The sequence below is a fragment of the Fukomys damarensis genome, unplaced genomic scaffold (genome assembly GCF_012274545.1).
Source record: "Fukomys damarensis isolate Sample0158 unplaced genomic scaffold, DMR_v1.0_HiC HiC_scaffold_19, whole genome shotgun sequence".
Lineage (NCBI taxonomy): Eukaryota > Metazoa > Chordata > Mammalia > Rodentia > Bathyergidae > Fukomys > Fukomys damarensis.
Genome location: NW_022900931.1, coordinates 8,214,893 through 8,227,244, shown reverse-complemented (window position 1 = coordinate 8,227,244; position 12,352 = coordinate 8,214,893). Strand labels below are relative to the sequence as shown.

Here is a 12,352-nt window from a genome sequence, read left to right as displayed (position 1 = left end):
TTGGGGGCCGCAGAGGAGCAAAGGTGCCAGGTTCTGGGAGGGCTTTGGAGGGGTGGCAGCACCGTGTGGGCCTCACCAGATGCATGGCCGGGCCATGTTGTGGGGGCACAGGCCCAGCACGGAGCTCGAAGGACAGGTCTGCATTGGGGGTTGGATGGCCTCACTTCGAAGGTGGCAGTGCTGAGGTCTGAGAGATGAGGTGACACAACGTGGGGATTGAGTCCAGACCCCAGGAGGCTGCTGCCCCTGAGCTGCACACCCACACTGTCTCAGGAGTGGCTGAGCGTAGCAGTCTCCCCCACCACTGGCTTGGAGCCTTTCAACCCCCCTCCTCTGACCTCCCCTGTCCCAGTCTCCTTCATAAGCCGGCCAGGGCCACACCCTCTCAGACCACTACCAGCCTCCACTCTGCCTGGGAGATACCTCGTCTGCTTGGGTCTAGAGGAGAGGACACCGGATCTCCATTTCACTGATGTGTAAACTGAGGCAGGGCAGAGCTGGTCATGGTCCCGACCCCCGGGATTGCTTTGCTTTCTCTCGTTGCTACTCCAGGCAGGGCAGGGCTGCTGGTTGGGATCTGGGAGGTCCCTGGTGACCTCTGGATTCCTCGTGAGACTCCCCAGTGAGAACCTGGCTGGGGTGTGGCTCAGTGGGTGTTGCTGGAGAACTGGCTGCATGGACCTCTTGAGGGGAAGCTGGGTTCTCCTGACTCTAATCAGAAGCTGTTAATCATTAATCACCTCTCTGAGTAACAGTAGCAAAGCCCAGCTGCCTCCCTATCACCCTGGCGCCCCTCTGGCTACCTCTTTGTTCCTCTTTTCCTTCCTCTTGACCACACCAGCCCTTGCCCTTACCTTGGGCTGTCTCCCTGTCATCAGGTGCCCTCTCAGCTCTTCCCGTGGGGGCAGTTCTCGGCAGTCTATCCGGTAGATCCTAGCCCTTCTTGTAGATGGAGACGTTGGGGCCGGCCTGCCCCAGGGGACCCCATCTGTCTGTTCCTTTCCTGGACTTTGATCCCGTCAGCCACTTGGGAACAGGACTTGGGTCTGGAGGCGGACAAGCAGAGGGAAGTGTCTTTCCAGGCTGATGCAAGTGGGGAGGTCCAGGAACTCTTGCGCAGGCACGGTTGAAGGTGGACCCTCAAAAGAGGTAAGGGCTAAGCCCAGGTAGGCAGAAGAGGGAGGAGGCCCTGCCCCGGAGCGTACTGTGCAGAGTTCCCTGACTCAGTGTGTGCACAGTCCCCTCCCTGCAACCTGAATGCTCGGCACTGCGGGTTTAGCCCCCTTCTGGGCTGGGGTCTGATTTATGTTCTTGCCCCAGGAATGGATGCCTTGCCAAGGCCAGGCGGTACAGTCACTCTCTGGGGGAATCCTCCGGACCACAGTTTCTCATTCATGACCGGCTGCAGAGCTCAGACTCTGCTCTGGCTGAAGAAGAGCCCCAGCACCCTCCTCAGCAGGTAGCTGGACACTAGTTGCTTTCAGGGGAGGCAGCATGGACTCTAGTCCCTTGTCCCTCTCCGTCTATACTTCCTTTTTTCCCCCCACTACCGGGGATTGAACTCAGGACTTTCACACTGAGTTACATCCCAGCTCTTATTAAAAATTTTAAATTTTGAGTCAGGGTCTCACTAAGTTGCTGATGTGGGGCTCAGACTCCCAATCTTCCTGCCTCAGCCTCCTAGAGTGCTGGGATTACAGTCATGCACCACCGCACCTGGCTCCCCTGCCTCGTTTGAAACACTGCGTCCCTCTGCACAGAGGCGGTTTATGTCTGAGCTCTTCTGCCTGCAAGGGCCCCTCCATTCCCATCCACATCCCACTGAGAAGGTCCAGCAGTGCCCCCCAGAGTCAAGGTCTTGACTGTCCCTCTGCCCAGAGAGGGAGGAGCAGCATAAGGCTCAGAGGAGGCAGATGTGTGGTTTCCTGGGCACTTGGCCTCAACAGCGCCTGACCAGGAAACACAGGTGCTCCACCTGGCTGCAGCGGCTCCCAGGGTGAGAGACTACCTCTCCTGGCTGCTTAGTTACCTGTTTCACAAATGAGGAGACTGAGGCTCAGGCATGTGGCAAGGTACCCAGCTGGGAAGAGGTGGAGCCAGGAACCAGCCCAGGTGCAGGGCTGGGCTGGCATTGGCCTGTGCCAAGGCCAGCCCGTCAGTAGTCACCTAACTGACACCTGCACTAGTCTGAAAGGCAACAGACAGCGTTTGGGGAGGAAATGGCTGTCATACGAGTCAGGTAGAGTCTGGGACACACAGCAGCTGGGACTAGATGCAACCCACTGCCCCAAATGTGGTGGCGCTGCCGGGGGCTTCATGGCAGGTACCAGGTGACAGGAGGGTGGGCAGCGATGTCAGGAGGGGCCCAGAGCGTGGCCCAATGCAGGGTGGAATGGTGGGGCATTCAGACCATGGGGCCAGAGGGTGGCATTGGTGTAGGCCTCAGAAGTGCCCTCCAATCGGCCCCCAGCCAGTTACAGGTTGGTGGGGGCAGCTGTGGGCCCAGGGGTCTAGGTGGGCATCCCCAGGCTGCGCAGGGCTAGGCCAGCTGCAGGCCAAGGTGAGGCAGATGCCAGGTGAATAGAAGCCGCCTGAGTAGATGTGTCCGCTTGAGTTCCTGGTGATCAGAGCTGGGGGCGGGGATGAGGAAGGAGGGCACCAGGATAGACATGGGTGTGGTGAGAGGGGGAAGGGCAGATCGGCTGCAAAGGTGCAAAATCCAGAGCACGGTTGGGTGGAACCAGCCACCTGAGCCCAGGGCCCGCCTGGGTGTTTTCCTATATTTTCAGGCAGGAAAGCCCCGGGGCCAGGCTGCTCGTGACCTAACTCAAGGCTCTGTGGAGGGTGACCTGATCTGCCGGTGCTCAGTAAAAGATCCGTTTTAGAGTCTCCTCTGCAGTTTGGGGAACTTTGGCCTTTTTGAGAAGTGGTTTGAAAATCCCTGCAGCCAGCCTGGAAGACGATGCCAGGGTGAGAGGGGACCTTGCCCCTGAAACCCTGAGTGAGGAGTCCCTGGGTGGTGCTTGCGAGCGAATCTGCTGTGCCAGCCACCAGCTGTGAGTCAGGCTGGTCCTCTGGCCTCTGTGCCTGTGAGGATGAATGGAGGCAGATGAGGGGCACAGGGCATCGGCAGCAGAGGGCACTCTGAATGGCAGCTGTAATGGAGAAGGGGAGGAGGACGGAGGCACCTCCTGGGAGGAGCGTTCCTGCCCGCTGTAAGCTTGCCCACTGCCCGGGGAGAGGCTGAGCTGCATGGGGTGCTCACCTCACTGCCCGGGGAGAGGCTGAGCTGCATGGGGTGCTCACCCGGATTCCCAGGCAGCTGCAGAAGCGTGGGGCAGGGCCCTAACCCCCTCCCAAGGCCTCTGGATTCCCAGGATGCTGGCAGTGGTGCTGGTGGGTGGCTGGCTGGCTCAGGATCCTGCTGCCTCTGCACAGTGGCCCCTCTACTTGAATGTCCTGTCCTCGAAGGACGCTCCCTGACACCTGGTTTCCCCTCTCTGAGCTGGTGTTTTCATTTGTCCTTTATCCCCTCTGCTGGGCCGAGCTCTGCAAGGGCCTTGGCCTTCGGTCTTGCTTCCTGCTGTGCCCCAGTCCCCAGCCCAGAGGTCATTCTGCTTTGCCACCCCCCCACCTTCGGGCAGAAGCACCTGCGTCCCCTAGACCCTCTCACAGCCCTGGGGCGCCTTTCCTGCACCCTGTGAGTCCCCACGGGCTCAGTGCCTCCCGGCTGGGCATCTGTGTTGCACGAGGGAGGGCCGCATCCCCAGGAGACACTAGCCCCTGTGCCTGGCCCCACAGCAGGGCTCTATGCTCGGTTTCATGCCCCTCACTCCTGCCTGCTCTGGGCTGGGCCACCTCACCGCTCCCTCTCCGGAGTCCTGAGGGGTCTCAGCAAGAGCTCCTGGCTGCCCCTTCTGCCCACAGTGCTGTTCCCTTGGGCCGTCTGCGACTCTCCATTTCAGGTTGTGTGTGGCCGAGGCAGGCAAAACTGAGTGCCTCTCTGAACTCTGTCCATTCAGCCCCGCACCAGGCAGGCCTTTGTTCTCTGTCCTCCGCCCTCTGATGTTCATACAGTGCTTCCTACTCTGTGGCCTTGGCCAAGTCACTGCACTTCCCTGGGCTCAGTCGTCTGTCTTGTCCTCGCAGTGAGGGACACAGTCATGGTGGGGCTTGTCAGACCTTTTGTTTTGGGGTGAGTGTTAGGCACAGACCCCAGGGCTTTACCTATGCTGGGCAAGCGCACCGCCACTGGGCAACACACCCAGCCCTTTGAAAACTAAATTTATTTTGAATTTTGGGATAGGATCTTTCTAAGGTGCTCAGGCAGGCCTCGAACCTGGACTCCTCCTGCCTAAGCCCTTGATAGCTTGCAATGGCAGGCATGCTGCAGCACGCCCAGCCTCTTGTTGGACTTTATACCCAGAGTCCTGGCTCCATCTTCGGCACCCTGCCCTCCCTCTTCCTGTACAGATAGTGCCTGCAGTCCTCATCACAGGCCTGGGGCACAGACGCCATGGGGTCCCTTTGGACAGGGGAGGGACTGAGAACCCCTTATAGTCAGGTTCCTTCTGTGTCCCACCCCTTACCTGTCCCCTCACGTCCCAGCTGGCCCTGTGGTGTGCATCAGTCGCGCCTGGGGCCTGCGTCATTTGGCTTTCTACCAGCTTCACTGTGCCTTGTGCACTGCTGACCTCCTGGACCCGCTGCATCTCCTCGGCCCCACCCCCTCTCCCTCCTTTGCAGACTTTGCCCAGGCCCCACAGCAGCTCTGCCTCCCCTCCCAAGGTTGGGAGTGCAACTTCTGGCCTCCTGCCTCACTTTTCAGGGTTCCCCAGAGCTGCTTCCCTTCCTGCCGTAGTTACTTGCTGCTCCATGGGTGCCCCTGAGCTGGGACCTTGTCATCAGCTGCCCACTGTCCTATACCTGGCCCTGCTGGCCTGGCTTTTCCCTCCTGTGGCCCCATCACTCTGGTGGGCCTGGTGCAATGGGCTGGGCTGGTTCTCTTTCTCCCATTGAGAACAGTCTAAACCTGTGTAGTCCAGTAGAGCAGCTGCCAGCCTGTGTGACCGTTTTACACTAAAATTAAATCATAAATGAGTTCCTTGGTTGCTGCCCCCAAGTTCACGGACTCACTGCCCACTGGTGGCTACTGGCTGTCGTGTTGGCTGGCATAGGCCAGGCACATTTCCTCCCCTCCTGTGAAGTGCTACAGCTGAGCACATTGGTCACCTGAAGACATGGGCTGATGGAGTGTGCTGCCTCTTCTCTACCCACCCCATCCGCTTGGATGGGGCTGTGTGGGTCTCAGGCCCTGGAAAACAGTGGGTTAGCACAGATGGGGAGAGGAGTGGTCTGGACCCTGATTTCTTCATGTTTAAAATGGGGATGATAGTTCCTACCTCCAAGGGTGCTTGTGTGGGTAAAGCATATGTAAAGTGCCCAGCCGATGCCTGATGTGTATCAAGCATAAGTGACATCTGTCACTGTCAACAGGAACAAGGCAAGGCGGGCAGATCATGGAAGGTGGGCTTCTCAATGGACACGAGTCTCGCTGTGGACAGTGGGATCCGTTGTAGGCTTCTGAACTCAGTGCTCTACTGGCCAGTGCCTGGAGTGATTAATCTGTTTAAACTCCAGCACTGTCCAGTGGAATGTTCCATATCCACCTGACCATGGGCATCTGGGGACAGAGGCTGACACAGCCAGTGAGTGACTTTGGGAGGGGCAGAGTTCCAGTGGGGGTGGGTCGCAGCCTGGGAAACAACTTTCCCAGGCACCTGTCGGCCACTCTGGGAAAGTTCCGAGGCAGCCTGCAGGTGCTGGGACCTGGCTGAGGAGGGACAGGTGCAGAGGGAGGAGAGGGCAGGGGTGCAGCTGGCTGTAGGGGAAGAAGCTGAGAAGAAGGTTCCCACCCCTAGCTAAGCTGGCACACCCAGTGGGGCCCAGACACACCTAGGGAAGTTGGGTGTTCCGGTGGCTAGGACACTTTGTCTTCCCAGTGGCTGGAATGAGAACAGCTTTCACTATGGCTCTGTCTCTCCTCTGTGACTTTGGCTTTGTCATATGTAGACGGCTCAGTGGCACCTGTTCCCTGACAGGGTGCAAGGACCTTCTGGCTAACCTGGGAAGATGAAGTCCTTGTCTAGGACTGCTCCTCCCTTCCAGGACTCCCTCCCTCTGGGTCCTGGGGTCTTGGCACATGGTACCCCAAATTCTCTTTCAGCCAGCCCATTCTTGTTTAGCTGAGGTAGGACCCCCAAATCTGCAGCCCATCTGGGGTTCACGTCAGTCTGCAGCAGGTTCAGGGAGTCTCAGTTCTGTGTTTTAGTCCCATAAATTCATGTGACTTGAGTGGGTCACCTGACCTCACATGTTCCCGTCACTCCGTGGAGACGCACAGGTGCTCCAGGGTTGGCCTGGAGACCCCAGCCTTTGCAGCAGCAGTGCCTGGCACACAGCAAGGGCTTGGGAATGTGCACCATTGGCTGGATCCCCTGCTGGCTGTAGAATGACCACTGTGTGTAGGGGCGGCCCTCATGGAGCCCGGCTGCTGGGAATTAACCAAAGGTATCGTGAAATGGAATGAGCTGAAGGATGAAGCCCAGCACCGGCTGCTTCTTGCATCTTTCTGGACCTCCAGAATCTGCTGGGTTCTGTAGCTGTGCCCTCTGCTTGTCAGCCCACACGGGGTCACGAAACCACAAGTTGGAATGACCCTTGTCCAGTCTCAGAGACCAGAGGAGGTGGTGCTGTCCTCTGAGCCCTGAGATGCCGACTTGCCCTGCTGTACCCCCAGGAAGGAACAGGCCGCCGTAGCAGAGGCTACAGGGAAGCTGGTTCAGAGCAAGAAGAAAGAGAGACAGGACAAGCGGGGACTGATGTGCGTGCCGCGGGGGCACTGGCTTGGATGACACCTGGACAGTAATCGTACTTGGGGCCCCAAGGATCTGGGGGAGAAGCCTGGACCCCTATGCGGTTCCAGATGTCCCAGGTCTGGCCGCAGATCCTGCAAGTCTGCTGAGTGTCTGAGAACTATCGTGTAGGACAGCGGATGCCAATAAGTGGTAAGCAGCTCCCAACTGGCCCAGTCCTCTAACAGAGCCATCTGGAGGCAAGGCATGCTCAGCACACCTGGCTGCATCTGACTGTCTGGCAGCAAACCCAAATGGAAGGAAGGAAAAAATAGACATTTACAGAGCATCCACCTGTGTCAGGCTCATTGCAGGATGTTTAGACCCCATGGGTCGAGGACTGAAAAGGACATGACCTCTTCCTTTTACATCTGAGAAGATTGAGGCCCAGAGACGCTAAGTAACTTACCAAGTGCACACAGCTAAGTCACAGCATTGGGATTTGAACCAAACCCTCTGGACTTCCAGGAACAATGAAAGCCAGTGCTTATTGAGCATCTGCTAAGTGCCTGGGCAGTTTTCCCAACCCATTGCACAGGTTAATGGAAGGGGAAATATGCATGGGGTGGTGGTGTGATCTGCCAAGGGCACAGGCAGGGTTGATATGTGGCTGCTGTGGCCATCGTAGCCTCTCTGGTGCCTCAGGAGCTGTTGGACACAGGGGTTTGCTGCAAATTCTCCCTCAGCTTGTTTTTGAAGGTGAGCAGCGCCCTCGGGTGGCCTGGCACAGGCCTGGTGTGTGCTGGGGGATGAACATGGGGTGGGTGACGTCAGCTCAGAGTCAGGTGCCCGTTCAGTCAGATGAAATGACTCCTGGGGGTCAGTGAGGGCCCATCCCCAAAGGTGCTCTTGTACTGGGGCTGCAGATGGGCCAGTTCCTGCCCAGGAGTGGAGGCTGACGTGGGCCCTGGAGAGCCCCCATGGACACCCCAAGGTTGCCTTGAGAATCTCCGGTTGTTGAATTGTCCACCTGTATTTACAGGTGGCCACAGGCCCCTTCTGGTTAGAGTATTTGAGTGGCACAATGAGTCCCAGAGCTAAGGACTCTGGAGATCGGGTGTCTGGGGTGGGGGAAGGGGGATGGGGCCACTGGGTGGCAGATAGGGGATATGACCCTTAGGACATGAGCCATGTGAATCACAGAGAAGGCTGGCAGGGCCCTGGGGGAGGCCAGCCAAGGGCACCCAAGGCCAAGCTAGGACCCTGGTCAGCGCAGGCGAGCTCAGGACCATGGAGAGCTCATGGGCACTTCTTGTCACCTCAGTGACAGCTGTCACTGAGCCTGTACCCTAAGGCTGCTGCCTGCTCAGCTGACCCCTCCCTCCATCAGCTTCCAGAATGCACCTGGCTGTACTCAGCCTGAGCCCTGACTGAGGTCATGGCTGGGTCATTGTGATGGTCACTTTTAGGTGTCACCTTGGCTGGACTAAGGGACACCTAGAGCAGGAGCTTACTTCTGTATTACTTCTGAGTGCATCTGGGAGGGCGTCCCTGGAGAAGACGGTGTGAGTGGTGGACAGAGTGGGGCAGACCTGCCCTCAGGGTGGGGAACAGTCCAACCGCTTGGAGACTGAGGGTACAAAGAGGCAGAGAAAGTACATATTTCTCCTGGAACCTGGAGCTGGGACATGTCTGCCTTTGGACATCAGAACTCCAGGCTCTCTGGCCTTGGGACTTCCTGACTTGAAACCAGGGACCCCTGCCAAGTTCTCAGCCCTCCTGCTTGGGACCGCAAATGACACTACCAGCTCCCTGGTCTTGATGCCTTGGCCTTGGACCGAACCACGCTATGGGCACCCCAGGGTCTCCACCTGGCGGACAGCCCACCATGGAACATCTTTGCCTTCATAATCATGTGAGCCACTTCCTCTCCTCTCATCTGTCTGTCTGTCTGACGCTTTGTAGAGGTGGGGAGAAGGAAGACAGTTGCTCAGCTCAGCTTCCGGGGTGTGGCCGCAGGTTTATGCTGCTGCGGTCCCGGCCCGGCCTCGGCCTCCCGTGTCGGGGATGAACCTCTCCAGGAAGCGCCTGTCCTGTCTCCATTACCTCTGCCCACTCAGATAGGCGATACAGGTGCCTGGCTTGGGTACAACTTACTGGGGTGTGGACTGTGTCCTTTGGGGGGCCTCCTTTCCTGGAGCCCTGAGGAGCATGGTCCTGCTTCCCAGTTTTCTTCTGCCTCAGAGGCACCTTGCTGCAAGGTCCCCTCATGGACCCCCAAGCTCTCTGCTCCTTGTTGCTATGAGACGGGACAGCTCCTGCCCAGCCAAGGTCCTGCCGGGGCACAACTCCAAGTCTTTTTGCCTCTGCTTTGTTTTGCCTGTAGGCGTGCTGTCTTCTGCCAGGCTGGGAAGTTACAAGAAAGATAAGAAGGGCTAGTGCTTATTGAGCACTTACTGTGTGCTGTGTGGATTTTTATCCGACTCTCGCTCTCTTGGTGAGAAGATGGAGCTAGAGAAGAGGGATTAACTTGCCCAAGGCCACATAGAGGAATTGGAAGAGCTGGGATTTGACCCTGGGGGGGGGCGTCTTTGTCTATGGAAATGACAGTGAGGCTGGGCATGTTGGTGCACACCTGTGATCCCAGCTCTTGGGAGGCTGAGGTAGGAGGATTGCTGTGAGTTTGAGGCCATCCTGGAATATACAACAAGACACCTCCCCCTCAACAAAAATGGCAGCAAGCACCCATGAGAGGCTATCTGTCACCTGGGGACTCTGGATGCTGGCTGTGTGGCTCAGTCCGAGGATAAAGGCCCCACAACTCAGAAGGTTGCCAGGATTAAAGCCCGGAGTTCTGATGTCCAAGGGCAGAAGTGTCCAAGTTCCAGGACACAGGGAGGACATCTCCCTTACCCTGTGTTTTGGTACCCTGTGGACGGATCTTCCCACTTTGTCCACCACTGACACCTGTCTCCAGTGACCTTGCACATACACTCAGAGGCATGGCCACCGTGCTAGGTGTTCCTTAAGCAAGCATAGGTGAAACCTACCTCTTTTTTTTTTTTTTTTGCAGTGCTGGTGATTGAACCCAGGGCTTTGTGCATGCTGAGCAAGTGCTGTACCACTGAGCTACACCCCAGCCCATGTGACACCTAAATCAGCCATCATAGTCACCTTCTCTGGTAGCCTGCCCTGACCTCCCCCCTTCCTTATCACTGAGCCTTTTCCCCACATTGTTTCGTTCACTTGTTTTTAATTTTGTACTTATTTGTTTTATTTAGACAGAGTCTTGCTACAGATGTAGCTCACGTTGGCCTCAAACTTGCATTCCTCCTCGCCTCCTGAATGCTGGGATTCTAGGCATGTACCACCACGCCTAGCTGCAGGACTCTGTCTAAAGTACAGTGCTGTTTGACTCATCACAGCCTTCCTGAGGGCGAGGGCTTGGTCAGCTTGACTCCTGGCGTCCCCTGGGCTTGCATGGTGGGCGCTTGGGAAGCGCTTGCTGAGCAGGTGAACGAGGCAGATTGGATGTGCTCCAGTGGGGTGCTGTGTGAGTTAAGCACAACCTTGGCTCTTCTGTTCTGGGGTGCTCCGGTCACAGGTGGACCCTCATGGGGTCCCTGCCATCCCAAATGCATTGAATATGGCAGATGGAGGGGCTCGGGAGAGGGTTGGCACTGGCTGGAGGCCCATCAGTGGCCCTGTGGAACCGAATCGGATCCTGAATAGGTATACCTGGCATTGCGCAAGTTACTTCTTCCCTCTAGCCTCAGTTTCCTCATCTGTAAAATGGGGGTGATGAGGGTACCTGCTTCCTGTGAGCTCATCTCCCAATGCACTTGGAACACCAGCTGGCTTGTAAACATCAGTGACTGTCACTGTCACACAGGAGGGTTTCTTGACGCACTGTAATGAAGCAGACGATACCCACAACTGGGCCACCTGACCTAAGGCAGGAGAGGCTGTGGCTTGGGGACCAGACTCACGTGTGTGAGTCCTGGTTCAGCCACTGTTGTGATGTCCTTTAGGGAAAGTCTTGTCACTTTTCTGAGTCTCAGTGTCCCCATGTAGAAAAGCAGAGCAGTTACAGTAGCCTACCTGAGGGATTGGGAGGTATAAATGGGTCCTGTGTGCCGGTGCTAATTTATTGCATTTTATTTGTATGCTCCCTGAGGGGGGAAGTGTATTGAGGCACTTACCAAAGTAAAAGGAATGTGGCTGAGGAGAGTAAAAGCTGAAAAAACACATAAAGCAGGGCGTGGTGGTGCACGCCTGTAATCCTAGCACTGAGGAAGCTGAGGCAGGAGGCTCACCTCGAATTCGAGGCCCGCATGAAATATATAGCGAGACCCTGTCTCAAAAAATGAAAATAATAAAAACACATGAGACTGTTAGTGAAGGAGCCCAAGAAAATGTGGTCTTCAAGGCGCTGGTGACTTAATCTGGGCTAACTTCCATGCGCTCTGGAGTCTCCTAGCAGCCCGAGGAATAAGGGATAGGTGATGTGCTTAGTTCCGTGATTCTCACTCTGCGTGCCCCCTAACGAGTCAGAGGGGCGCTCCAGGCCCTGATGAGCCTGTGCTTAGAAGGGCACAGCTAGCCGAGTGTGACCAGGTATCCCGAAAGCCAGGGAGCCCAGGGGTGGCTAGGTCGGTCTGACCACTGCGGTCTACACACCAATCGGGGCATTCACTCACCCTTCTTACCTTGCATGCGCTGTTGCCAGGGGATTTTGTCTGAATGGCAGCCCCAGCCCCTGCCATTTCCATGGTGGGTGTCACTGTGGAGGCTCCTGCCGTGTAGACCTTGGGGTGCCGAACTGCCTGTCCCAGTGCCCATCTGCTCATCCCGTTGGCTTAGTGTAACTGGTCTCAGTTACCAGCACAGAGAAAGGAGCCCAGGGAACCCATTTTCTGCTGTCACCAGGGAGCAGCCCTGGAGCCCCAAATTCAGTGGGGACCAACCCCACCTGTGCCTCAGGACAGCTGGCATTTAGCAGGGGTACACCCCACCCCAGCTGTCCTCCCCACTCACAGTCAGCTTCAACAGCTGCCCTTGAGCACTTGTGGCCATAACTGGAGGAGGCGGGACGCTGCCCTGACCCTCAGGATTAGCAGCTTGACTCTTCCACACCACCTGCTCACCACAGTGACCCCATGAGGGTCCCAACTTTGTAAATGCAAGTAGATCCCTGAAGCACCTTAGGCCCTGGTCATCTCCAAATTGCTGGAGGAGCTGGTCCTCAGCATCTGACTTCTAGGTCAAACATGTCCTGATTCTGTACCTTGTGGAGCTTAGAGGAAATTGTGTTGTGGGCTTCCAGCCTTGAGCACTGAGAGGAACAAAAGCTTCCTGAGCACTCGCGCACCCCGGGGACTCTGCACCCACGTCACAGATGTGGAAACAGGTTCTGCATGGTGGGTGAGGGGCATGGCAGTTTGAAGCCAATGCATAGCTGTTCTCCCCTGCTGCCCTCAGCTAGTATGAGAGGGGCA

At 56.9% G+C, this 12,352-nt stretch overlaps 1 long non-coding RNA gene across 2 annotated transcripts; it reads left to right on the top strand.

The window, feature by feature from the left end:
* The first annotated feature begins 574 nt into the window (after positions 1-574).
* On the top strand, positions 575-10,035 carry LOC109117701. Of its 2 annotated transcripts, none has more exons than XR_004518121.1 (3): positions 575-1,149; positions 6,800-7,613; positions 9,928-10,035. It is a non-coding gene; the product is annotated as an uncharacterized LOC109117701 (long non-coding RNA). The 2 variants fall into 2 exon arrangements; XR_002025012.1 differs by lacking the exon at positions 575-1,149 and adding an exon at positions 3,162-3,215.
* Positions 10,036-12,352: the final 2,317 nt, after the last annotated feature.